Below are 26,569 nucleotides of genomic sequence, written 5' to 3' on the forward strand. Positions count from 1 at the left end.
CTGAAGAACAGGGGCCAGCTTCGATCGGTAAACAGCCGTTACAACAACTTTTTTACTTTGCGATACCATTACAAAGCGTGCATTACCATGCATGCGTTGTACATCGCGAAGTCCTTACTACACATTTTTTTAGAACGCATGGTCATTTACCACGCATGCCTTTACAACAAATTTTGCTGTAAAGGTATGTATGGTAAATGACCATGCGTTCTAAAAAACGTAGACAATCCACGTAGTTGTAAGGAAACAGAGGCTGTTCCGTTTCCTCACAACGACGTGCACCGCCCCTCAGAGACGATGTGAAGCAGGAACCACGAGGAGAGAGGAACCAAGAGGAGTGAGAAGTAAGGGGGATTGGGCATGGGGTGGGGTTTTTTATTCTAGGGTTTAGGGTAGTGCAGTGGTGTTTGGGTAATGTAGGGGGTCGTGCTAGGGGTAGTGTTTTATGGTTTAGGGTAGTGCAGTGATGTTTGGGTAGTGTAGGGGGTCGTGTTGGGGTAGTGTTTTAGGGTTTAGGGTAGTGTAGGGGGTCATGCTGGGGGTAGTGTTTTAGGGTTTAGGGTTGTGCAGTAGTGTTTGTTTAGTATCGGGGGTCGTTCTGGGGGTAGTGTTTTATGGTTTAGGGTAGTGCAGTGGCGTTTGGGTAGTGTAGGGGGTCGTGCTGGGGGTAGATTTAGGGTTTAGGGTAGTGCAGTGGTGTTTGGGTAGTGTAAGGAACCGTGCTGTGGTAGTGTTTTAAGGTTTAGGGTAGTGCAGTGGTGCTTGTGTAGTATAGGGGGTTGTGCTGGGGGTAGTGTTTTAGGGTTTATGGTAGTGCAGTGGTGTTTGTGTAGTGTAGGGGTAGTGCTGGGGGTAGTGTTTTAGGGTTTAGGGTAGTGCAGTGGTGTTTGTGCAGTGTAGGGGTACTGCTTTAGGTTTAGTGTCATTGGTGTTTGTGTAGTGTAGGGGGTCGTGTTTTAGGGTTTAGGTTAGTGCAGTGGTGTTTGGGTAGTGAAGGGGGTCGTGCTGGGGTAGTGTTTTAGGGTTTAGGGTAGTGCAGTTGTGTTTAGGTAGTGAAGAGGGTCGTGCTTTGGGTAGTGTTTTAGGGTTTAGGGTAGTGCAGTGGTGTTTGTGTAGTGTAGGGGGTCATGCTGGGGGTAGATTTAGTGTTTAGGGTAGTGCAGTGGTGTTTGTGTAGTGTAGGGGGTCGTGCTTGGGTAGTGTTTTAGGGTTTAAGGCAGTGCAGTGGTGTTTGTGTAGAGAAGGGGGTCGTGCTGGGGGTAGTGTTTTAGGGTTTAGGGTAGTGCAGTGGTGTATGTGTAGTGTAGGGGGTAGTGCTGGGGGTAGATTTAAGGTTCAGGGTAGTGCAGTGGTGTTTGGGTAGTGTAGGGAGTCATGCTGGTGGTAGTGTTTTAGGGTTTAGGGTAGTGCAGTTATGTTTGGATAGTGTAGGGTGTCGTGCTGGGGGTAGTGTTTTAGGGTTCAGGGTATTGCAGTGGTGTTTGGGTAGTGGAGGGGGTAGTGTTTTAGGGTTTAGGGTAGTGCGCCCAAACAGCCACAATATCAGTGGACAAAGGGGATCTTGACTCTTTTGAACACTCCGCCAATTGAATAATTTGAGTCAAGGACCCTATCATGTCCAAGACCTATCAATTCCTTTCTTGGGATCCCTCATATACTTGGCGAAAAAGGTACATAGTTTCTCATCAATTTCAGGCGTGCGTGCCACCTTCCCCTTCAGTGAGAGCCTGGGGCATTCTCCCCTCATCCTATTCCTGACCTCCTTTTCAAGGGGTTGATGGATTTTCCCCACCACATACTCTGCCACTTTGGTGTCAGGGGTCCACTCCACCAACCTAGGATGGTAAATTTGGGTAGGCTCGAACATGTCCGAGTGGGCCATGTCCCCAACCCGGGACTGAGAGTAGTGGGACTCTGGATGCCAGGGACGCCCGAGTCCTTATCCTCATCGGAGGAGAAATCGTCCTCCGATACACCCTCTCCCTCTAAGGGAAACCCACCCTCGGGGTCTACAATAGTGGTGACAGCGTTGCAATTTTCTATGGACTCCTCCTCCTCCCAGCAGGGTGCATGTTTTAGCGTTCGGGCATTCTTGAGGAAGTTCTCCGTAAGTTTATCAAATCCTTCCAAGTGCCCCGCGTTATGCTTAACGGCCCTTTTATTCCCCATCTGGGAGCTACTGGGACCCGCCACCACCAGATCTGGGTCACTGAACACCCCAGGGATGCTTTCCGCAAGCTTATCAACCTGATCCCTAAGAGGAGCCAGCACCCTAGAAATAGCCAGAGAGAGGGCTTGGTCCACTGCTGGAGGGAGAAGTTGGGGGTGCATTCCTCCTCCACTTCCTGGTAGGAGGAGTAAATGGTCTTCTGGAGAAGACATGATAGCAGAGGGTGTGAGCACAGAACAAATGCCCTTAAAAGTCTTAAGGCAGTCCCCTCATCGGTGATCCAACAGCTGGGCTTTCCCTGAAGCTGTTATAAGAATAGACTGAGGCGCAATATTAATTGGCCGTGTGGGGAAATCACCACATAGCGGTGTCAAAATTAGGTGAGGGTTGGTTGGGAATCAAGCGGACACTAAAGGAGTGAACGGATTCTTAACTCGTGTAAAGACCAGCGGGAGCGCTCTACAGAGCTGCCTCGCTCCGACCAGACGCGCCTGACAGGATCTCACCATGCGCAGAGCGCACAGCGGGAGAAACTGCGAGGGGGAGAACGCTCTCGGGCAAGAGCCTGCTGCTCAGGGAATATGAAATATTACCAAGGCAATAATGCTAATAACGTGCACAAGAAACCGCTATACAAACAGCAACAACGTCAGATTAAGCCAAGAATGTAAGGAATGCACTTAACTGACAAGCAGTGAAGAAAGAGGAAGCGGAAGGGACGTCACAATATTATATACAATGGACTTTGATATGATTGGACTATAGTTGCCTTGGAGACTACCCCCCTAATGGTTCATGGGTTGTGCAGTCTTTTGTTTAATGATTTTTGTGTTACGTTTTCTTTGAACTGCTATGCAAATAAAGTGAGGAAATATATGCATAATCCTCGCCTCCGTCCTGCCATAGAATTCATTAAACTTTATTCGATCTGATTTAGAAACATAGATCATAAAAGTGTACATAAAAACAGTATTTCCTCTTTCCTAATACAATACAGTGAGAATTAATTTAAACCAGTAGGTGAAAACGGGTGTTACAAAGCCCGGTTCAGAGCAACTTCTAACAGAATCATAAAGTTCAATGATTCGCAAGATCAATCTCATGTACTTAGTGCAAAATACGCAATAAGGGGTCCAAGTAAGATGTAACGCTCCAATATCTGACCAGTCTGCACTAAATAAAACTGCATAAAAACTAAAAATAAAAAGTGTTTTGCACACTTCTGTCATTGGGCTATATGTGGGCTACATCTGGGTGATATTTGTGCTACATTTGGGCTCTTTTTTCTCTGGTGGCCATCTTGGGAGACTTATTTGTTATGAGGTTTCCTAATTTCCTCATTTACTGAAGTCTCCTCAGTAGGAAATGCTTTCAGTTTTTTACTTGAATTCAGAATGTTAGCACTCTAGTTGTTCATTAGATCACTGTAGTAAAGCTACTGCTCACCGGGGAGTTAACTGGAAGTCTACTGCTGGTATTGAAAGTGATTGTTTCAGTCTGCATGTCAGAATTTTCTAATGAAATACAAGAGGATTTGAGATCTCACTTAAAACATGCCCTACATTTTCTTTCTGCAGCACTAACCATAATTTCTATGGCAAAATGAACCCCCTCATTTTGTTCCTTTTTAAATTAAATATTTTAAGTGTTACCAGTCTATTCCAAACAAGATGGCTTCAGGTGTGCCATACTTTTGTCATAAGTAAGACTGATAGCTCTCCAGTTGTTCTTTAGAACACTCTGGGAAACTGCAGTAGAACACAAAGGCATCAACTGACAGGCTGCTCCTGTTGAAATATAACAGGAAGATATTTGAGATCTCACTTAAAACATGTCCTAATTTTTCTTTCTACAGCACTAACCATAATTTCTATAGCAAAATGAACCCCCTCATTTTGCTCCTTTTTAAATTAAATGTTTTAAGTGTTACCAGTTTATTCCAATCAAGAAGGCTTCAGGTGTGCCATAATTTTGTCATAAGTAAGACTGTTAGCTCTCTAGTTGTTCTTTAGAACACTCTGGGAAGCTGCAGTAGAACACAAAGGCATTAACTGACATGCTGCTCCTGTTGAAATATAACAGGAAGATATTTGAGATCTCACTTACAGCATGTCCTAATTTTTCTTTCTACAGCACTAACCATAATTTCTATGACAAAATGAACCCCCTCATTTTGTTCCTTTTTAAATTAAATGTTTTAAGAGTAACCAGTTCATTCCAATCAAGATGGCTTCAGGTGTGCCATAATTTTGTCACACGTAAGACTGTTAGCGCTCTAGTTGTTCTTTAGAACACTCTGGGAAGCTACAGTAGAACACAAAGGCATCAACTGACAGGCTGCTCCTGTTGAAATATAACAGGAAGATATTTGAGATCACACTTGAAACATGTCCTAATTTTTCTTTCTACAGCACTAACCATAATTTCTATGACAAAATGAAACTCCTCATTGTGTTCCTTTTTATATTAAATGTTTTAAGTGTTGCCAGTTTATTCCAATCAAGATGGCTTCAGGTGTGCCATAATTTTGTCATACGTAAGACTGTTATCCTTCTAGTTGTTCTTTAGAACACTCTGGGAAGCTGCAGTAGTACAGAAAGGCATCAACTGACAGGCTGCTCCTGTTGAAATATAACAGGAAGATATTTGAGATCTCACTTAAAACATGTCCTAATTTTTCTTTCTACAGCACTAGCTATAATTTCTATGACAAAATGAACCCCCTCATTTTGTTCCTTTTTAAACTAAATGTTTTAAGAGTTAACAGTTTATTCCAATCAAGATGGCTTCAGGTGTGCCATCATTTTGTCATAAGTAAGACTGTTAGCGCTCTAATTGTTAATTAGAACACTCTGGGAAGCTGCAGTCGAACACAAAGGCATCAACTGTCAGGCTGCTCCTGTTGAAATATAACAGGAAGATATTTGAGATCACACTTGAAACGTCCTAATTTTTCTTTCTACAGCACTAACCATAATTTCTATGACAAAAAGAACCTCATCATTTTGTTCCTTTTTAAATTAAATGTTTTAAGTGTTACCAGTTTATTCCAATCAAGATGGCTTCAGGTGTGCCATACTTTTGTCATAAGTAAGGCTGTTAGTGATCTAGTTGTTTATTAGAACACTCTGGGAAGCTGCAGTAGAACACAAAGGAATCAACTGACAGGCTGCTCCTGTTGAAATATAACAGGAACATATTTGAGATCACACTTGAAACATGTCCTAATTTTTCTTTCTACAGCACTAACCATAATTTCTATGCCAAAATGAACCCCATCATTTTGTTCCTTTTTAAATTAAATGTTTTAAGTGTTACCAGTTTTTTCCAATCAAGATGGCTTCAGGTGTGCCATACTTTTGTCATAAGTAAGGCTGTTAGCGCTCTAGTTGTTCTTTAGAACACTCTGAGAAGCTGCAGTAGAACACAAAGGAATTAACTGACAGTCTCTGCCATTGTTGGATGTACATGATTTACTGAGGATGACAGACTTCATTCTCCCATGACTGAGAAAGATAATTTACAGAAAATATACTCTCATTTTAGCTTCAGTTTTTGCTCAAACATGATTCATGATATCCCAGCAGAAGGTTTTTCACGGATAAAAACACCTTAGAACACACCACAATTCCTGAAATTAGTATGGTACCATCAACAAATGAATTCTAATGTAACTAAAGTCTGTAATCACCCTTTATAGTTCTCCTTTTGGTAACCCTCAAAATCTTCGATTCACTACAATGCATTTCAATGGGGTACTATCATGTATATTGGTCCCAAGATGGCTGCCAGCAATTCCAGGACGCAGTCCTGATAGCCAATCAGATCTCACGATGAGATGTGTCATTAGGCTCCGCCCAGATATTGAAACTCTTTGTTTTTCTAATTTCTCATGAACTACTGAACGGATTTACACCATTTAACAAAAAGGGATCTTTCTGAACCAAGAGCTACCTTTTCACCAAATTTGGTGTAATTCCGTTCAGCCGTTTGGGCTGTAGCCGTGTCTAAAGTTTCCTATATGAATTAACATGGAGACCCCCCTTTTTTCTTGGCCCCCGCTTGCCAAATCACACCGAAACTTGTGAAATAGGAGTTGACCGGAGCGCCCCAGGAGTTTTGAAAATTTCGTGAAGATTCGTCAACCGACGCCAAAGTTATTGGGAAAAGAATGTTACGATTTTCCTATGGATAAGAGGTCCTAACTATAACTACCTACTGGCGACTGCCAGTAGGTACATATAGTAACACATATATATATATTCACTGAAAAAACCATAGGTTTCACACATGTTATAGTTAGCGGAAATTTTACTGATAAAAAACCAATGAAATTCCCCCGTTGTAGTTAGTGCAGGCAACTATAACTCACGCGACCGCAATCTTCTGCTGATGCTAATACTGTATTTAGACACTTATTTGCCCATGTCTTCTTCCATACATTTTTAGCTATACATATATTACAAATATTTTTTTTTCATAAAGACACATATGTCATCAGCAGAAGATTGCGGTCGCGTGAGTTATAGTTGCCTGCACTAACTATAACGGGGGAATTTCATTGGTTTTTTATCAGTAAAATTTCCGCTAACTATAACATGTGTGAAACCTATGGTTTTTTCAGTGAATTTGCAAGGTTTTTTAAATGCTAATTCCTAACTATAACGTGTGTGAAACCTATGGTTTTTTCAGTGAATTTGTACGGTTTTTTAAATGCTAAGTTACTTTACGCCATTCGTGGCGTGCGCGCCCACTTAACGCGGTTCGTTCCGTGCGCGCACGGTACGCTTCGCGCACCGTGCGCGCACTGTGAGCACGCGGTGCGCTTCGCGCACCGCGCGCCCACTTTACGCAGTTAGTGCCGTGCACGCACAGTGGGCACGCGGTGCGATGACAAAGCAAGAAAGCACGTCAACAAATCTGTTTCTGCTTTCCTCCGTGACTATGGTATGGGTGCCATTTACCACAACAACTTGCGTTATGACATGCAAGACATTTATAGAGGAGATGGTGTGCACTTCAATGATGAAGGGAACAGAGTCTTCCTCTTGAACCTTAGACTCTGCATCGGTACTTACTTGTAGGTACCACTAAAAAATCATTTCATAAACACAACGGCTCTTTTTAGAGCCCCCTAATATCTAAACACTTAAATCTGATTTTCATTTTTTTTTCTACCGTACGCTTACCGTAAGCTTACCGTACGCGTACCCCGTGATTTTTTTTAAAATCAATAAATGTTTTCTTTGTACTTTACAGTCCTTCTTTGACCCCCTCACAAATGTAAGGGGGTCTGTAACTCTCCTCATTGCCCCCTTTTCTTGTTTTCACTCTTTTTTTTCTGAGTGAAATACACAAAATGGCGGCCGCCGCTTCCTGGTTTCGGCCGATTCGAATGTTTACTAAGATCTAAGAGCCAATCAGAATCGCGCTCGCGCACGCCACCGTACGCTTACGGTAAGCGTACGGTAAGCGTACCGTAAGCGGGCTCAGATATATATATTGATTTAAAGGCTATTTTCTCAGAATCTACTGAACAGATTTACACCAAACCTACAAAAGGCACTTCCTTGACCTAGGGACTACCTCTCTGCCAAATTTCGAGTAATTCTGTTCAGCCGTTCGGGCTGTAGCTCGTTCTAAAGGTCCTATGGAAAAATGCATGGGGAAAACGCGTTTTGGGACCCCCCTTTTATCTCAGCCCCCGCTTGACGGATACCCCCGAGACTTTCAGGGTAGGAGCGGAGCGTAGCGCCCCACCTATTTTGAGAAATTCGCGAGGATTCATCGACCGGCGCCAAAGTTATTCAAAATAGAATGTTGAGGTTTTCCTATGGAAAAGGGGTCCTAACTATAACTACCTACTGGCGACCGCCAGTAGGTAATATATATATATATTCAGTGAAAAAAACCATAGGTTTCACACACGTTATAGTTAGGAATTAGCATTTAAAAAACCTTAGAAATTCAGTGAAAAAACCATAGGTTTCACACATGTTATAGTTAGCTGGACATTTTACTCGTAAAAAACCAATGAAATTCCCCCGTTATAGTTAGTTCAGCTAACTATAACTCGCGCGCCCGCAATGCACTGCTGATGACGTCACATATTACATCACTCATGACATGGTCAGTGACATCACTCATGACATCACTGATGACATCTCAAATGACATCACTGATGACATCACTGATGACATCATCCAGTGAATGTGTGTTTTTCTGAAAATTAAATATGTTTTATATATGTATATCTCAAGGTCGATGGAAGAATAAATGGGTATATTACTGTCTAAATGGATGATTTCTTTTTGAAAAATTGATTGTGTAACTGACTGATTAAGTGTATCATAGTGAATACATGGCTTAGTGAGTAATGTTTAAATATATAAATATCTGTATCAGTCTCTCACTTTGTGTATAAGTGGCTGCATGGGTTGGTGAGTAGCTACATGGGTGTCTATATAGGTTATTAGTTGGTTTTTTGAGTATCAGTATGAGTGTCTGCATGGTTCGTTGGGGGGTATGACGTAGTGCATAGGTGCATGAATGAGTGACTCACTGTTTGTATGTGTTGAACAGAGCATGTGTGCAGGACTGCACGGGTGGATGAGTGTGTTTATGGGTGTGTTAGTGAGTGAATGACTGTCTCAATAGTGTCTTTATGAGTAACTACATATGTTTAAAACTAGTATATGTGACTATTGGTTTATATATGTGAGTATATGTGAGAGTGAGAGATTGAAAGAATTCCTGTATGAATAAGTATGTATTTCTATAAGTAATTGTTTAAAAGACTAAGTATGTGTAAGTTTCCGTAGAAGTAAGTGTGGTGGTGTGTGTATAACTGTATATGCAAGTAAATGTATGTTTGATTCTTTATTAGCATGAGTGACTATGTGTGTGAGTAGCTCTATGGATGAGTGGCATTGTGTAACAGGATGTATAGGTGTATGAGTACATATGATAAGTGAGTACATGCATGAGTGACTGTATTGGACTGTTGGTGAATGAGTGGATGTGTATGTGGATCTTAGAATTACTGAAGAGGTTGTTGTAACTGTTATTGGTATGTCCATTGTTTTGTAAATTTTAGTCTCTATTTTTGAATGTGTGTATCAAAGGTTATATTAGGGGAAGAGGAGGTCTGCCACTCTATCACAAGGATGATGTCATCAGTGATGTCATCAGTGATGTCATTTGAGATGTCATCAGTGATGTCATGAGTGATGTCACTGACCATGTCATGAGTGATGTAATATGTGACGTCATCAGCAGTGCATTGCGGGCGCGCGAGTTATAGTTAGCTGAACTAACTATAACGGGGGAATTTCATTGGTTTTTTACGAGTAAAATGTCCAGCTAACTATAACATGTGTGAAACCTATGGTTTTTTCACTGAATTTCTAAGGTTTTTTAAATGCTAATTCCTAACTATAACGTGTGTGAAACCTATGGTTTTTTCACTGAATTTCTAAGGTTTTTTAAATGCTAATTCCTAACTATAACGTGTGTGAAACCCATGGTTTTTTCAGTGAATTTGCAAGGTTTTTTAAATGCTAATTTTTTTTTTTTCTTCTATTTTTTTTAACATATTTTTATTTTAATTTTCTTACCTTTTATAAAGACTATGGTTAAATTTTTAAAATTCTTTAATATGTTTTTTTTAATATATTTTTTAAAATAAACATGTAAAATTTATTTGCATTCCTTTTTTTCTATTTTTTTTTTTTTTTTTTAGTACGCGTACCGTAAGCTTACGGTAAGCGTACGGTTTACGCAATGCCCGTAATTTCCCTACGCTGCTTGCGTATAGTTACGCAATTTGCGTAGCCGCGCGTACTACGCGTGGGACGCGTGCGCGCGTACGCTACACGCGCACGTTACGCGGAAGTGTCGGGTAGTGACTGTTATTCGCATGTGCGCGTGAGCGTGTCTTTTTACGCGCATGCGTAGTTTTGCCGTAAGCGTACCGTAAGCGTACCGTAAGCGTACGGTAGGTCATGTGATCATGAAACACAACTTTTGATTGGTTGAAACTACTTTCAGTTCTAGAACTCTCCTACACCACACCCATTCCTCTCATTTCTGCTTGTGATCCCTTAGGAGAAGGAGCTGGGTTGTCTTTGTGATACGATGGCAGAACAGCAGAGCTCTTCTGAGAGTGAGGCTAGCACTAGCAGCACTGTTTTGAGGCAGAGAGCGAGGAAACAAAAGCCCTCTTATGTATGGGATTATTTTACTTTTCCTGAAGGCCAGCAAAAGGTGAATGCACCCTTAGTAACTTGCAAGCTGTGTCAGCGTGTACTTTCAAGAGGTAATCCTGACAGGAAGTATTCCTTTGGGAATCATACCATGAAGAGACACCTCAAGGATGTACACAGAAGGACACATGGTCATCTTTTTGGAGGTAACTCTTCAGAAAGACAAGCAAGTACATCCACAGCAGCTCAGCCTGGACCATCATCTGCAGAGCTGACTCCTTCTTCTGCAGGTCAGGTGAGCCCTTCATCTGTGGGGGGAGCATCTCCTTTTGCTGGCCCTCTGGAAATGAACCCTCGATTTCGGAGGGTTGATATTCGATGCGCCTTTTGTCAAGATCTAATTTGCCATAGGGAGACCAGTGTTTCCCTAGTGAACAACAAAATAGATCAGCACATTTGTCGCTTTGAATAATTTTCCCATTCTTTCTTTCCTCTGTCCCTGCATGAACACAACGGTTCTTTTAAGAGCCAACCTTATCTTTCATCTTTTTTTTACATATGTTTTTAAAAACTTTTTTTTTATTTTTTTTTACCGTACGCGTACGGTACGCGTACTTTTTTTTTTTTTTTTTTTTAAAAACACTAAAAATCAATTATCACATTACAAGGTCCTTGAGAGACTACAATTATTATTATTGACTTACCATACCCACTCAAAAAAATATTTATTCATTTGTTTTTTAAAAAAATAGCTTTAAAAATGGTTCCAGTTTTCGAAATTTTTCTATATCAATCTGAAAAAAAAAGAAAAAAGTATTAATATTTTTTAAAACATTTTATAATACAGTACACATATTTACATATTTTTCAAAAAATATTTTTGCCTTATTTTTGCTGTTTTCAGAATATATTGCATTTCACTATAAATTGTGAAAGCAATTGCATTCATCATTTTACAGCGGGCAAAAAAAAATAACAATCACAAAGATTGTATTAAAAAAGCCCAGAATCTCTTTTTACTTAAACTTAACATTATAGAAATGCATAATATTCTAAAAAAATATCATCTAATACCAATACTTATTTCTTTAAAATACCGTCTGATATGTTTGTTTCAGAAGTATAATCACAATATTATATCTCAAATAACTCCACAATACATCTGATTCCATTTCCTTTAGGCCAAATAGTAATTTTAAAATTTTTTTGGGAATAAATTTCCAACGGTAATCCAATAAAATTCTAAAGTTTAATTTGTCCAGATCTCACCGATTCTCTGTAACATTTTGGTTCACGAAATTTTTTTGAATAATTTATTAAGTCCACAATAGAATTGGTTACTTTTCCGCATGGCCAAATAGTAATTTTTTAAATCATTTTTGAAAAAATTTCCAATGGCAGTCCAATAACATTCCAAAATTTAAATTGTGCAGATGTTAACGATTATCTCTAAATTATTGGTTTTTGAAAGTTTCATTAAAAATTAAAAAAGTCCACATTACAATTGGTTATCTTTCCATTAGGCCAAATGATAATTTAAAAAATCTTTTTTTTACAAAATTGCAATGGTAATCCAGTAAAATGGTAAAATTATTTTGTCCAGATCTTGCCAAATCTCTCTAAAATTTAGGTTTCAGGAAGATTAGATAGGAATTTGCTAAATCAAAAGGCAAACGTTGTTTGAAAATCAATTGGGAATCATTACACAGTGTCCAACCTTTTTCACATTTAAGATAAACTGTGTAATGTCCAGAAGTAACAGTAGGTCCATCATGGAAAATTATTGCAACAGTTACAAAAGTTTTTCCTGAAATTGATAATTGCTGTCCTGTAAACTTCTTTATTAAAGTATCCAATTTTGAACCATCAGCTCTACATCGTTGCATCATTAAAATTACATACTGTCCGTATTCCTTTAAAATTAATGTTGAAAACATGTCAGATTTACACTCACCACATTTCATGCTATGATTAGCATCTTTAACTAATTTTGCAAAAGTGACTGTTTTACTCTCTGGCAATGTCAAATAAATAAACCTTTCATTATCAACATTAGAGCCACATATATTATAACAATTTTCACAACTATGTTCCCATTTATAAGAGAGACCAAAAAAAATTTCAATGGGAACTCCTTCTTCTTCCACTACCTGAAGAAAATACATCAAAAATTCATGTGCATCTTGCTGTTCATTTTGAGAAAACTGTGTTCGTCCTGAACATATATCTAAAAGTTTTCTAATTTCAGTAGCACTTTCTATTTGAGTTTTATCTTTACTCAGCTTTTGAAAAAGGAGACTCAGCTCTGAACAGAATCTTTTTCCCTGATTTACTATTATCTGCTCTTGCAAACTTTCCAGATAAAATGCAACATTCAGCACTACATTTGCGTAGCAGTTGACACCAGAGCTATTTTCAAAATGACATCCTACAACCTGTTCTTCATTTTCCTTTTTCTTTTTGCTTGCAATTACATCACTCCTCTTTTTTTTCCTCTTCTCTACATCTTCATTACAGATATTCTCATTTTTTCTTTTACAAGAAACTACACGTTTCTCCAACACAGGATACTGACCTAAATGAGGAGCATAGCTTCTTCTTAATCTATTATACTCCTTTACACAGTTTGTATCAGCACTAACTTTTGAATCATCAAAGTCTATCATGAATAAACCTGATAATGTTTTCACTCGTGACAAAGCAACATATGCCATACCTTCTTTGAACACAGTTGAACCAATGTTCACAAATGCACAATCTACAGTCAATCCTTGAGACTTGTGAATAGTTACAGCATATGCTAGCGAAAACGGAAACTGCTTCCTACGTACATATAAGTCTTTTACAAGCATGAAACGAACTGAACAACGGCAAATATCTTTAACTTCTTCTATCTGATCAAATTTTATTTTTAAACATTCAATTCCTTCTTTTTTCTGATAATTAATAAAACCCACAACTCTTCCCATAGCTCCATTAACTAAACCTTTTTCAACATCCAAATTTCTTCTTAAAAATACTCTACAGTTCATGCAAACATATAGATTTTTTTCTAATCCAGCTGTTTTGGAGATGTTCTTCTCTAGTGAGTCCAATTTATTTTTCAGTTTGCCTGTTACTGTGACAGTAATTCTTCCATCCTCAATTTTGTCCACTGCTTCCAATTTCCTGATCTCTTCCTTTTCCAATTTCAAAAGCTCCTCATTAAATATTGAGCATTCACGTAGAGTTGGCATTAAGCAGATGACACTTTTGTTTTCTGCAATATTCTTGTATATTTTCTCTGCAACTATTTCTTCCTTTGGAAATAAATTATGTAGCAGCCGACTCTGTAATGCTTTTTTGCCAACTTCTGTGAGTAGTCCAATTCTGATATCTTTCAGAATACTTCCATATTCTTCATCGCTTGCTTGCCTCATATTAGTAGTAAGTTCCTTGTACTCAAAGAAGGACCAAATATTTGTATTTCCGATGCTTCCCAATGACTTCTTCGTGTCTTCATGTGTGACAGTATTAAATACTGGTTGTCCTTTAACTGGAGTAAGTTGCAAAAGATCTCCAAAAACTATGACGTGTTTTCCACCAAATAACATGTCATAGTCTGTCTTCAAAATTTGCTGCATTCTTAAATGCACAAAGGCAAGCATTAAGTTTGATACCATGCTCACCTCATCAATAATGAGAACTTGCATCTTCTTCAATACTCTTGAAACTTCCAAGGATGCTTCTCCAGTTAGCTTGTTGTATTGTATTTTGTTCTCATGCTCCACTGGTAACATTAGCAAACGATGTAAAGTGATTCCTTTTATGTTATATGCTGCTAACCCAGTTGGAGCAGTAACCACACAAGACAAAGTAGAATCCGTTTTTTGCTGTAGGTAGCTTCTGATGACTTTTATTAGGAAACTTTTTCCAGTTCCAGCTTGTCCGCTTACATACATCCTGATTGGATGAAATGATGTGCATGAGCACTCTTTTTTTTCATGTAGAAATCCGTGATCAATTTTGTTTTTGATCTCTTCATAAATTTGTTGCTGCTCTTGATTCAGTTGTCTTTCCAAATTTTCTAAGTCTATAAATTCTTCTTGAGCTTGATTCATAGCCGTTTCCACTTCATTCATGGCTATTGATGCTTCATTTTCAACGATTGGTTGTCCTAGGGGATCTTGACTGAGTGTTCCTGAACTTTCGCTGTCCTGAGAACTGTCTCTAGCTATTTCTGCTGCAATTGTAGTTTCCTGTTCAATTTCTTCATTTAACATTTGCAGATAAGTTGAGAATGTACTGCATTGTATGCTGTCTTTGCAAGCATTAAAAGAATCTTCATAGCTTTGAAATTCTCCCAGTAGTTCATCCTCTGTACGCCATGGTTTAAACAACTGTAAAAGAGCCAAGTAGTAAAATTCCTTCTTGTCAGTAGTGTCACAACTCAGCTTCCGGTGATTTATCAAACTTCCTTTTGTTTGCTTCACCAAACATCCTTCTTCACCAACGACTTTATATTTTCCATTGTTGATGTCTTCTGCGGCTTTCCGTGAATAAATGTAGTTCTGCAGCACTTCATAGAGACACATGTTCTCCAGATGATGACTTCTCTTGGGATAATAAGTGTCCAACATGTTTGATTTCAAAATATCTGTACTTTCTGGGTCATTCTCGGCCAAATATTCAATTTCTCCTACAGATTTCAGTACCCGATTTCTCATTGCTGCAAGGCCTAAACTTGCCCAAATTATTCTTCTTGACTTCGAGTAGAGACTTGCAGAAGATAACCTATCTGAACATTCGTAGGATCCAATTTCTCGATGCGATAACATCTTCAAACTGAAACTGTACAGCTTCTTACTGACAGTCTTCTCATGAGAAATCTCTTCCCACATTTCCTTCAATTCTGTTTTTTCTGATTTTGTAATGTAAGACGTTACATATCGAGCAACAGCAATGGAATTGTCAGCAACATACTGTATATCCATGTTAGCGTTCCACATGGATAAAATGACTGGGTTGTAGTCATTTATATTTTTTGATTCTTCTTTTCTTTTTAGGTTGTAGGTATTCTTAGGTGATTTTCTTGTGATAGTATGTCTCACAGCTGACATAAAACTGTTGACTCTTCCATTTGAAAGAACAGGTCTTGGAAATCCAAATCGACATTTAGTGTAGTATTTATCTTTGCTCTTGTATTTCCGTCGACAGTATTTTCCACACCGATGACTTTGGAAACGTAAAACTTGCTCCTTTAACTTTTTCTATTCTGTACTTTTTGGTATAGCACATGTTGCATATTCTTCAATGTAAGATAACACTGCTTCATCAGTATCTGTTCCAAACTTTGGGGCATCCTTGATCCACAACAGCATATGAATATGAGGAGCACCTCTTGCCTGGTACTCTTTTCTCCAAAAGAAATCCTCTACTTCTCCAAGAGGTGGATTTTTTTTATTGCAGATGAAGGACATCATAGCCTCAAATCTATGATTGAAATATCTGCAAACATTAACCGGATCCAATGAGCACAGTTCTCCTGGTGTCTTGTATTCGATGTTTTTAATGTTTGAATTTGCCTCTCGTAGAAAATCCAGTAAATCATCCCAAGCGTACTCGGCACAGCTTAGGGTAAGGAACCATGTTGGTGTTCCTAAATTCCGTAACATGCATTTTAATTCACCATGGCGTCGGTACCAATATTCATTTGTCCCACGCTGACAAGCCATCAGATTGATCAGTTGTGTTTCCAAATGATCATCTCGGTGCTGCACTTTCTCCATAAAATCCTTAGCAGACACATTTTGTAAATGTACTCCACTTTTTAAAATGTGATTTACTGCATAAGACAGTGCAGACAAGTCGCTTTCAAATAAAAGATGGAACAAATAAGGAATACTTTGTCGAAATCTGGGATCTTCAGCATATAGTCTTGTAGTCCGATACTCAGAAGCTGGAATCTGTTCTGGACGTTCATCGTATCGTCCTCCTTTTCCTTTAGGAAACAGCTGGGGAAAACATCGAGCTTCCAAGCTCTCCTCCCATACACTCACGGGAGTTCCTTTTGCTTTCTTCATCTGAAAGAGATCAATATTGTCTCCCATAACTTCTTTTGAATGAAGAGGATGTATGCTAAAATGTTCATAAATTTCTTCTTCCTTTGACTTGTCCACTTTTTCAATTTGTCCAGTTGGTGTTTCTGTGTCTTCTTGTAAATCTTCTTCTTCTTCTTCTTCTATATAAATTGATTCATACCATTTGTTATTCCTTTTCAAATACAAATTTGCTTTTTGTACTTTCCGTACATCTACCAGCTCCTGCCAAATCTTCTTATTCTTTGTAGGTACACCATTAACCAGAATAATTAATGGTTCAGTTTCCAAAGTATCCGCATCAATAGTTTCCATATTTTTTTTCAAATCCAAGGGCAAATACACCACTCTACCTTTTAAATCTCTCAGTAAATCTGAAGGAGGTAATTTACCAGTTTTGGGCTCCATACGTACTATGGTCTGGAACGGATGAACACATTTAATGAGTATAGACTCATATGTATTTAATTCAGAAAGTTCAGCAGGAATAGCATCCAATTCTAAATTATTATGTACAGCTCTGGTCGGCATTCTATTTTCCTCTAACTTGTTGTAACAGTATTTACAAATACGCTGATCTTCACCCAAATCAAAACAATTTTCTAGAAATATATATGTGGCAAAATCCTTCCACTTATAATTATCTTCATTTTCACTCTTTCTGTAGAGATCAACATTCCTAGTTTGTTTTCTATAATGAGTTCTGCGGCAACAAATACAAGTAAAATTTGGTCTTTCATTAGAGACTATTGCAAATTTTGTTATGTGATCATTAAATGTGTTACTTACAGAGGGTTCTACATTCTCTTCCACTTCTTCCTCATTTACTGTGTCCTTCTCTGCACTGTTTTGTTCAGGACCAAAGTAACAAAACTGAATTTCATCAACAACCTTCTCTACATCTGATACCGTTCCTCGGAACAGAGCCCTATTCAATTCATTTAACTTTATTGCTGGACTTTTGGCAAAATACAACCGTCTCACAAACTTTCTCATTTCAGTATGATGAACAGCCAGCATCCTAAAATGATGGAAAACACTATTGCACACTTTTCTAGATAGACAAGCCAGAGAATGACCCTGCAAACCAGTATTCTCTCTCACTCTGCATGGATCCAGACTTTGAAGCACCTTAATCTTCTGTTTTATACTTTTTTTACTATATTCTCTTAGAAACTCTCGAAATTTGTCAATAGATTCCTGACGCACAGTGCAAATACTACTACAATTCCAAGTGTACACTGGGGCTTTAGGACGTCTCCCCATTGCCTCATCTGCCATCACTTGTACCTCATCTCTTGGAACCATTATCTCCTTCTCCATTATGCAACCATTTTTTACTTCGTATGAACGACCTCTGGTGTCAACTGCATGCAGCAAACTATTACTTTGAAAATAGCTCTCTTCATTAAAAAAAGGTTCACTACTTGAACTATGCATCCACTTTCCTAAAAACACTTTACAAAAGTTTGTTCTGTTCACTACTCTTTTCCTTTTGCTATGGGATTTCAGTACATTAACCATTTTGTCTAATGTACGCATCCTATTCAAAATTAATATGAATAGTTTCCTTTTTAATTCTAATGCCTTTGCTGCAATGGCTTCAATTTCTTTTTTTCTCTTATAAAACTTTGCCTTTTGCTTATATTTCTTCACATCCTTTATCAAATTGGACATAACTCTCCTCAGAAACATTTTTCTACGTATCTCTTTAAACGCTGTTTTTCTGTTTAAGTTTATCTTTTTAGTTGCAGAAGGTATATTTGCATTAACTAAATTCTCAATTTTTTCCTGTCCTTTTCGATTGAAATCATTCTTTCCAGTACAGACATTTTGTACATTTTTCCTTTTTTTGAATATGTTCCTTAGAAAATCTTTTTTTTGCTTACCAGAAGATTTTTTCTTCCTCCCAACATCAGCATCTTCTATATAGTTTTTTTTTTAGCGTTTTTTGAACTCTGGATTTTGTAGGCATCTTAAATTTTGTTCACTGCTCTTCAGCAATACCTGAAAAAAACTAAAAAAAAATTTCCTTTATTTTATTTAAATATATTACTACATTTCTTTTCACAATAGTCACAAAACGAAATTTCTTTGCCAATTTGAATGCACACTTACTGCTCTTTTTTTTGGGCAAGTGAAAATCACTTTTACAGACTGACACATTATGAAACCACTTTTCAGATTTTTTAAAAAGCCCATGTCCAGACTGCTACACTCCAGCAAGGGCAACCAGTCTTAGTGATGCTGAATGTATTTGCATTACAGACTGAAACCTCAAAACCCCACTCGCTTCTAAATACTGTGCATGATTATACATGGAAAGGAGCTGGGTGTGTGCTAAGAGTCTGCTTCTTCCCCCAAAAAATCGCTCCCCCTTTTTCCTACTAATGCAACTGTGAAATCACCAGAGCAAAACGCAATAAATCTCTGCCTGTAATTCCTATTTCCACACAGAGTCATGTTTTCACATTAGTCCCAAAACGAAGTTTCTTTGGCAATTTGAATGCACACTTACTGCTCTTTTTTTTGGGCAAGTTAAAATCACTTTTACAGACTGACACATTATGAAACCACTTTTCAGTTTTTTAAAAAAGCCCATGACCAGACTGCTTTTTCAGACCACCACCATGTGTATCCTCAGTGACTGCCTACACTCCTTCAAGGGCAACCAGCCTTAGTGATGCTGAATGTATTTGCATTACAGACTGAAACCTGAAAACCCCACTCGCTTGTAAATACTGTGCATGATTATACATAGAAAGGAGCAGGGTGTGTGCTAAGAGTCTGCTTCTTCCCCCAAAAAATCGCTCCCCCTTTTTCCTACTAATGCAACTGTCAAAATCACCAGAAAAAAACGCAATAAATCTCTGCCTGTAATTCCTATTTCCACACAGAGTCATGTTTTCACATTAGTCCCAAAACGAAATTTCTTTGCCAATTTGAAAGCACACTTACTGCTCTTTTTTTTTGGCAAGTGAAAATCACTTTTACAGACTGACACATTATGAAACCACTTTTTTGATTTTTTTAAATGCACATGTCCAAACTGCTTTTTCAGACCACCACCATGTGTAACCTGGGTGGCTGCCTACATTCCAGCAAGGGCAACCAGCCTTAGTGATGCTGAATGTATTTGCATTACAGACTGAAACCTGAAAACCCCACTCGCTTGTAAATACTGTGCATGATTATACATGGCAAGCAGATGGGTGTGTGCTAAGAGTCTGATTCTTCCCCCAAAAAATCGCTCCCCCTTTTTCCTACTAATGCAACTGTGAAATCACCAGAAAAAAACGCAATAAATCTCTGCCTGTAATTCCTATTTCCACACAGAGTCATGTTTTCACATTAGTGCCAAAACGAAATTTCTTTGCCAATTTGAAAGCACACTTACTGCTCTTTTTTTTTGGCAAGTGAAAATCACTTTTACAGACTGACACATTATGAAACCACTTTTTTGATTTTTTTAAATGCACATGTCCAAACTGCTTTTTCAGACCACCACCATGTGTAACCTGGGTGGCTGCCTACATTCCAGCAAGGGCAACCAGCCTTAGTGATGCTGAATGTATTTGCATTACAGACTGAAACCTGAAAACCCCACTCGCTTGTAAATACTGTGCATGATTATACATGGCAAGCAGATGGGTGTGTGCTAAGAGTCTGCTTCTTCCCCAAAAAAATCGCTCCCCCTTTTTCCTACTAATGCAACTGTGAAATCACCAGAAAAAAAACGCAATAAATCTCTGCCTGTAATTCCTATTTCCACACAGAGTCATGTTTTCACATTAGTCCCAAAACGAAATTTCTTTGCCAATTTGAATGCACACTTACTGCTCTTTTTTTTTGGCAAGTGAAAATCACTTTTACAGACTGACACATTATGAAACCACTTTTTTGATTTTTTTAAATGCACATGTCCAAACTGCTTTTTCAGACCACCACCATGTGTAACCTGGGTGGCTGCCTACATTCCAGCAAGGGCAACCAGCCTTAGTGATGCTGAATGTATTTGCATTACAGACTGAAACCTGAAAACCCCACTCGCTTGTAAATACTGTGCATGATTATACATGGCAAGCAGATGGGTGTGTGCTAAGAGTCTGCTTCTTCCCCCAAAAAATCGCTCCCCCTTTTTCCTACTAATGCAACTGTGAAATCACCAGAAAAAAACGCAATAAATCTCTGCCTGTAATTCCTATTTCCACACAGAGTCATGTTTTCACATTAGTCCCAAAACGAAATTTCTTTGCCAATTTGAATGCACACTTACTGCTCTTTTTTTTTGGCAAGTGAAAATCACTTTTACAGACTGACACATTATGAAACCACTTTTTTGATTTTTTTAAATGCACATGTCCAAACTGCTTTTTCAGACCACCACCATGTGTAACCTGGGTGGCTGCCTACATTCCAGCAAGGGCAACCAGCCTTAGTGATGCTGAATGTATTTGCATTACAGACTGAAACCTGAAAACCCCACTCGCTTGTAAATACTGTGCATGATTATACATGGCAAGCAGATGGGTGTGTGCTAAGAGTCTGCTTCTTCCCCCAAAAAATCGCTCCCCCTTTTTCCTACTAATGCAACTGTGAAATCACCAGAAAAAAACGCAATAAATCTCTGCCTGTAATTCCTATTTCCACACAGAGTCATGTTTTCACATTAGTCCCAAAACGAAATTTCTTTGCCAATTTGAAAGCACACTTACTGCTCTTTTTTTTTGGCAAGTGAAAATCACTTTTACAGACTGACACATTATGAAACCACTTTTTTGATTTTTTTAAATGCACATGTCCAAACTGCTTTTTCAGACCACCACCATGTGTAACCTGGGTGGCTGCCTACATTCCAGCAAGGGCAACCAGCCTTAGTGATGCTGAATGTATTTGCATTACAGACTAAAACCTGAAAACCCCACTCGCTTGTAAATACTGTGCATGATTATACATGGCAAGCAGATGGGTGTGTGCTAAGAGTCTGCTTCTTCCCCCAAAAAATCGCTCCCCCTTTTTCCTACTAATGCAACTGTGAAATCACCAGAAAAAAACGCAATAAATCTCTGCCTGTAATTCCTATTTCCACACAGAGTCATGTTTTCACATTAGTCCCAAAACGAAATTTCTTTGCCAATTTGAAAGCACACTTACTGCTCTTTTTTTTTGGCAAGTGAAAATCACTTTTACAGACTGACACATTATGAAACCACTTTTTTGATTTTTTTAAATGCACATGTCCAAACTGCTTTTTCAGACCACCACCATGTGTAACCTGGGTGGCTGCCTACATTCCAGCAAGGGCAACCAGCCTTAGTGATGCTGAATGTATTTGCATTACAGACTAAAACCTGAAAACCCCACTCGCTTGTAAATACTGTGCATGATTATACATGGCAAGCAGATGGGTGTGTGCTAAGAGTCTGCTTCTTCCCCCAAAAAATCGCTCCCCCTTTTTCCTACTAATGCAACTGTGAAATCACCAGAAAAAAACGCAATAAATCTCTGCCTGTAATTCCTATTTCCACACAGAGTCATGTTTTCACATTAGTCCCAAAACGAAATTTCTTTGCCAATTTGAATGCACACTTACTGCTCTTTTTTTTTGGCAAGTGAAAATCACTTTTACAGACTGACACATTATGAAACCACTTTTTTGATTTTTTTAAATGCACATGTCCAAACTGCTTTTTCAGACCACCACCATGTGTAACCTGGGTGGCTGCCTACATTCCAGCAAGGGCAACCAGCCTTAGTGATGCTGAATGTATTTGCATTACAGACTAAAACCTGAAAACCCCACTCGCTTGTAAATACTGTGCATGATTATACATGGCAAGCAGATGGGTGTGTGCTAAGAGTCTGCTTCTTCCCCCAAAAAATCGCTCCCCCTTTTTCCTACTAATGCAACTGTGAAATCACCAGAAAAAAACGCAATAAATCTCTGCCTGTAATTCCTATTTCCACACAGAGTCATGTTTTCACATTAGTCCCAAAACGAAATTTCTTTGCCAATTTGAAAGCACGCTTACTGCTCTTTTTTTTTGGCAAGTGAAAATCACTTTTACAGACTGACACATTATGAAACCACTTTTTTGATTTTTTTAAATGCACATGTCCAAACTGCTTTTTCAGACCACCACCATGTGTAACCTGGGTGGCTGCCTACATTCCAGCAAGGGCAACCAGCCTTAGTGATGCTGAATGTATTTGCATTACTGAGTCCAACCTCAAACCCTTAAACTATTCTTTTTTTTTCCAGTACACCTTAATTTATCGTGAAAACATAGTCCATATTATTTTACATGTTCCTTACATTTAAATTTCTCCCAAAACAGAAAATGATAAACGCAACTTCAACAAAAAGAATTTCCATTTCTATTATTCATTTCTTAATTTACCATATACATCTCCTCTCAAACTCTAACCTCACCTTTAAAATTAGTTAGTTGTGAAAGAAATGTGGCACTCAAACAGCAGATTATCAGAGCCAGGATCTCTGTTCTGTTCACCTCTCTCCTCTCAGCAGAACCAGATAATGGCAAACTTTCCCTCTATTTTTCCACACATATACATGTAAGTTTCAAATCTCAGTGCTTCCCCCTTTTTTTCAAATGTAATCACACATTTCTATTGGTTGAAAACCAACCCTTTTCCAAAAGTACCCTGCCCCCAACTTGACTTCTGCCTAGTACCCTTCCCCCAACTTGACTTCTGCCTGCTACCATAGCAACAGCTCATGGAACACTGCTGTGTAGAGTTAGGTCAGAAGTTCGCCACACAATGTTTCAATTCCACAGAGCAAGAGTGCTTGACTTTTCAAACCTAACAGCAAATCCATAGTACTGTTCTTTGGTAACACATTTTTTTGTACCAATACAAAACATGCTTCTATTAATTTACACATACAGCCTAGTTTTTATTCTAGAATGGTATGAAACAGCCAATCAGTTCTTTTTGTTTTGAAAAAAATATGTATGCCTCCATTTCCAAACTGTCTTTCTTTTCATATTGCCATTCTACTGAAAGACACCTCCTGAGTGCATCCAGTTCTCCTTTGAAGATGTTCACAGTGTGGATTGTAGGGCACAGCTATGTCTTCTGGAGTGAAAAGTTTGCAGAGAAAACAGATATGGTGAGAGACCTTGCTTTGCCAAATGTAGACATTAAATGGATTGGTCAGAGAGGGTTAAAGTGGCACCAATTGATGCCATTGGTGAAATCCTTCATGCAAATCCAACACCCTGACCTCATAATAGTGCACTGTGGTGGCAATGACCTAGGCACTTTGACTGGGGTAGGTCTGGAAATGCTTATGAAGGACACCTTTGCACAACTGTTTTCACTTTTCCCTAAAACTGCCTTTGTGTTTTCCAACATATGCCAAAGGCAAAAATGGAACTGGTCCAATCATTTCTGTCCGCAGATTGACAAAGCAAGAAAGCACGTCAACAAATCTGTTTCTGCTTTCCTCCGTGACTATGGTATGGGTGCCATTTACCACAACAACTTGCGTTATGACATGCAAGACATTTATAGAGGAGATGGTGTGCACTTCAATGATGAAGGGAACAGAGTCTTCCTCTTGAACCTTAGACTCTGCATCGGTACTTACTTGTAGGTACCACTAAAAAAATGACTTCATAAACACAACAGCTCTTTTTAGAGCTCCCTAATATCTAAACTCTTAAATCTGCATTTCATTTCTTTTTTATTTTATTTTTTCTTCCGTACGCTTACCGTAAGCTTACCGTACGCGTACCCCGTGATTTTTTTTAAAATCAATAAATGTTTTTTTTGTACTTTACAGTCCTTCTTTGACCCCCTCACAAATGTAAGGGGGTCTGTAACTCTCCTCATTGCCCCCTTTTCTTGTTTTCACTCTTTTTTTTCTGAGTGAAACACACAAAATGGCGGCCGCCGCTTCCTGGTTTCGGCCGATTCGAATGTTTACTAAGATCTAACAGCCAATCAGAATCGCGCTCGCGCACGCCACCGTACGCGTACGGTAAGCGTACCGTAAGCGTACCGTAAGCGGGCTCAGATATATATATTGATTTAAAGGCTATTTTCTCAGAATCTACTGAACAGATTTACACCAAACCTACAAAAGGCACTTCCTTGACTTACGGACTACCTCTCTGCCAAATTTCTAGTAATTCTGTTCAGCCGTTCGGGCTGTAGCTCGTTCTAAAGGTCCTATGGAAAAATGCATGGGAAAAACGCGTTTTGGGACCCCCCTTTTATCTCAGCCCCCGCTTGACGAATCCCCCCGAGACTTTCAGGGTAGGAGCGGAGCGTAGCGCCCCACCTATTTTGAGAAATTCGCGAGGATTCATCGACCGGCGCCAAAGTTATTCAAAATAGAATGTTGCGGATTTCCTATGGAAAAGGGGTCCTAACTATAACTACCTACTGGCGACCGCCAGTAGGTAATATATATATATATATATATATATATATATATATATATATATATATATATACTATCTACTGGCGGTCGCCAGTAGATAGTTATAGTTACAACCTAGTTTCCATAGGAAATCTCAAAATTCTATTTTGAATAACTTTGGCGCCGGTTGACGAATCCTCGCGATATTTTCAAAACTAATGGGGCGCTCCGTTCAGCTCCTACCCTGAAAGTCTCGGGGTGATTCGTCAAGCAGGGGCCGAGAAAAAAGGGGGGTCCCAAAACACGTTTTCCCCATGCATTTTTCCATAGGACATTTAGACACAGCTACAGCCCGAATGGCTGAACAGAATTACTTGAAATTTGGCAGAGAAGTAGCCATAAGGTCAAGGAAGTGCCTTTTGCAGGTCTGGTATAAATCTGTTCAGTATTTCCTGAGAAAATAGCATTTAAAAGCATATATATATGTGGGCGGAGCCTAACCACACATCTCATCCTGAGATCTGATTGGCTGTCAGCACTTCATCCAAGAAGTGTTGGCAGCCATCTTGGGACCAATATACATGATAGCACCTCATTAAAAAGCATTGCAGTTAATAGAAGGTTTTAAGACTTCAGTTACATTATAAATCATTTGTTGATGGTACCATACTCATTTTAGGAATTGTGGTATGTTCTAAGGTGATTTCACCATGTGAAAAAGCCTTCTGCTGGGATATCATGATTGAGAGAAAAATAGTTTCTCATGCTTTTACCACAGAGGTTTGGAAGGTGATCTATAAGCTAAACTGAGAGCTTATTTTCTGTAAATTCACATTATCTTTCTCAGCCATGTGAGAATGAAGTCTGACATTCTCAGTAAAACATGTACATCCAACAAGGGCAGAGACTGTCAGTTGATTCCTTTGTGTTCTACTGCAGCTTCCCAGAATGTTCCAAAGAACTACTAGAGCGCTAACAGTCCTACTTATGACAAACGTATGGCACACCTGAAGCCATCTTGCTTGGATTAAAGTGGTAACTCTTAAAACATTTAATTTACAAATGAACAAAATGAGGGGGTTCATTTTTCCATAAAAAGTATGATTAGTGCTGCAGAAAGAAAAATTAGGGCACATTTTGAGTGACTTCTCAAATCCTCTTCTATTTCATTAAAACATTCTGACATGCAGACTGAAACATGCACTTTCAATACCAGCAGCAGTTTTCCCTGGTGAGCAGTAGCTTTACTACAGTGATCTAATGAGCAAAAAGAGTGCTAACATTCTGAATTTATGGCAAATGTGTGACACATCTGAATGCCTTCTTGATGGAATCAAAGTAAAAAACTGAAAGTATTTCCTACTGAGGAGACTGCAGTAAATGAGGAAATTAGGAAACTTCATAACAAATAAAAGTCTCCCAAGATGGCCACCAGAGACAAAAGAGCCCAAATGTAGCCCAAATATCACCCAGATGTAGCCCAAGTATAGCCCAATGACAGAATGTCCCAGAATGTTCTTAAAAACAACTAGAGCGCTTACTGTCTTCATTATGACAAAAGTATGGCACACCTGAAGCCATCTTGATTGGAATAAACTGGTAACACTTAAAACATTTAATTAAAAAAGGAACACAATGAGGGGGTTCATTTTGCCATAGAAATTATGATTAATGCTCAAGAAAGAAAATGAGGGCACATTTTGAGTGACTTCTCAAATCCTCTTAT

The sequence above is a fragment of the Triturus cristatus genome, chromosome 10 (assembly GCF_964204655.1).
Source record: "Triturus cristatus chromosome 10, aTriCri1.1, whole genome shotgun sequence".
Lineage (NCBI taxonomy): Eukaryota > Metazoa > Chordata > Amphibia > Caudata > Salamandridae > Triturus > Triturus cristatus.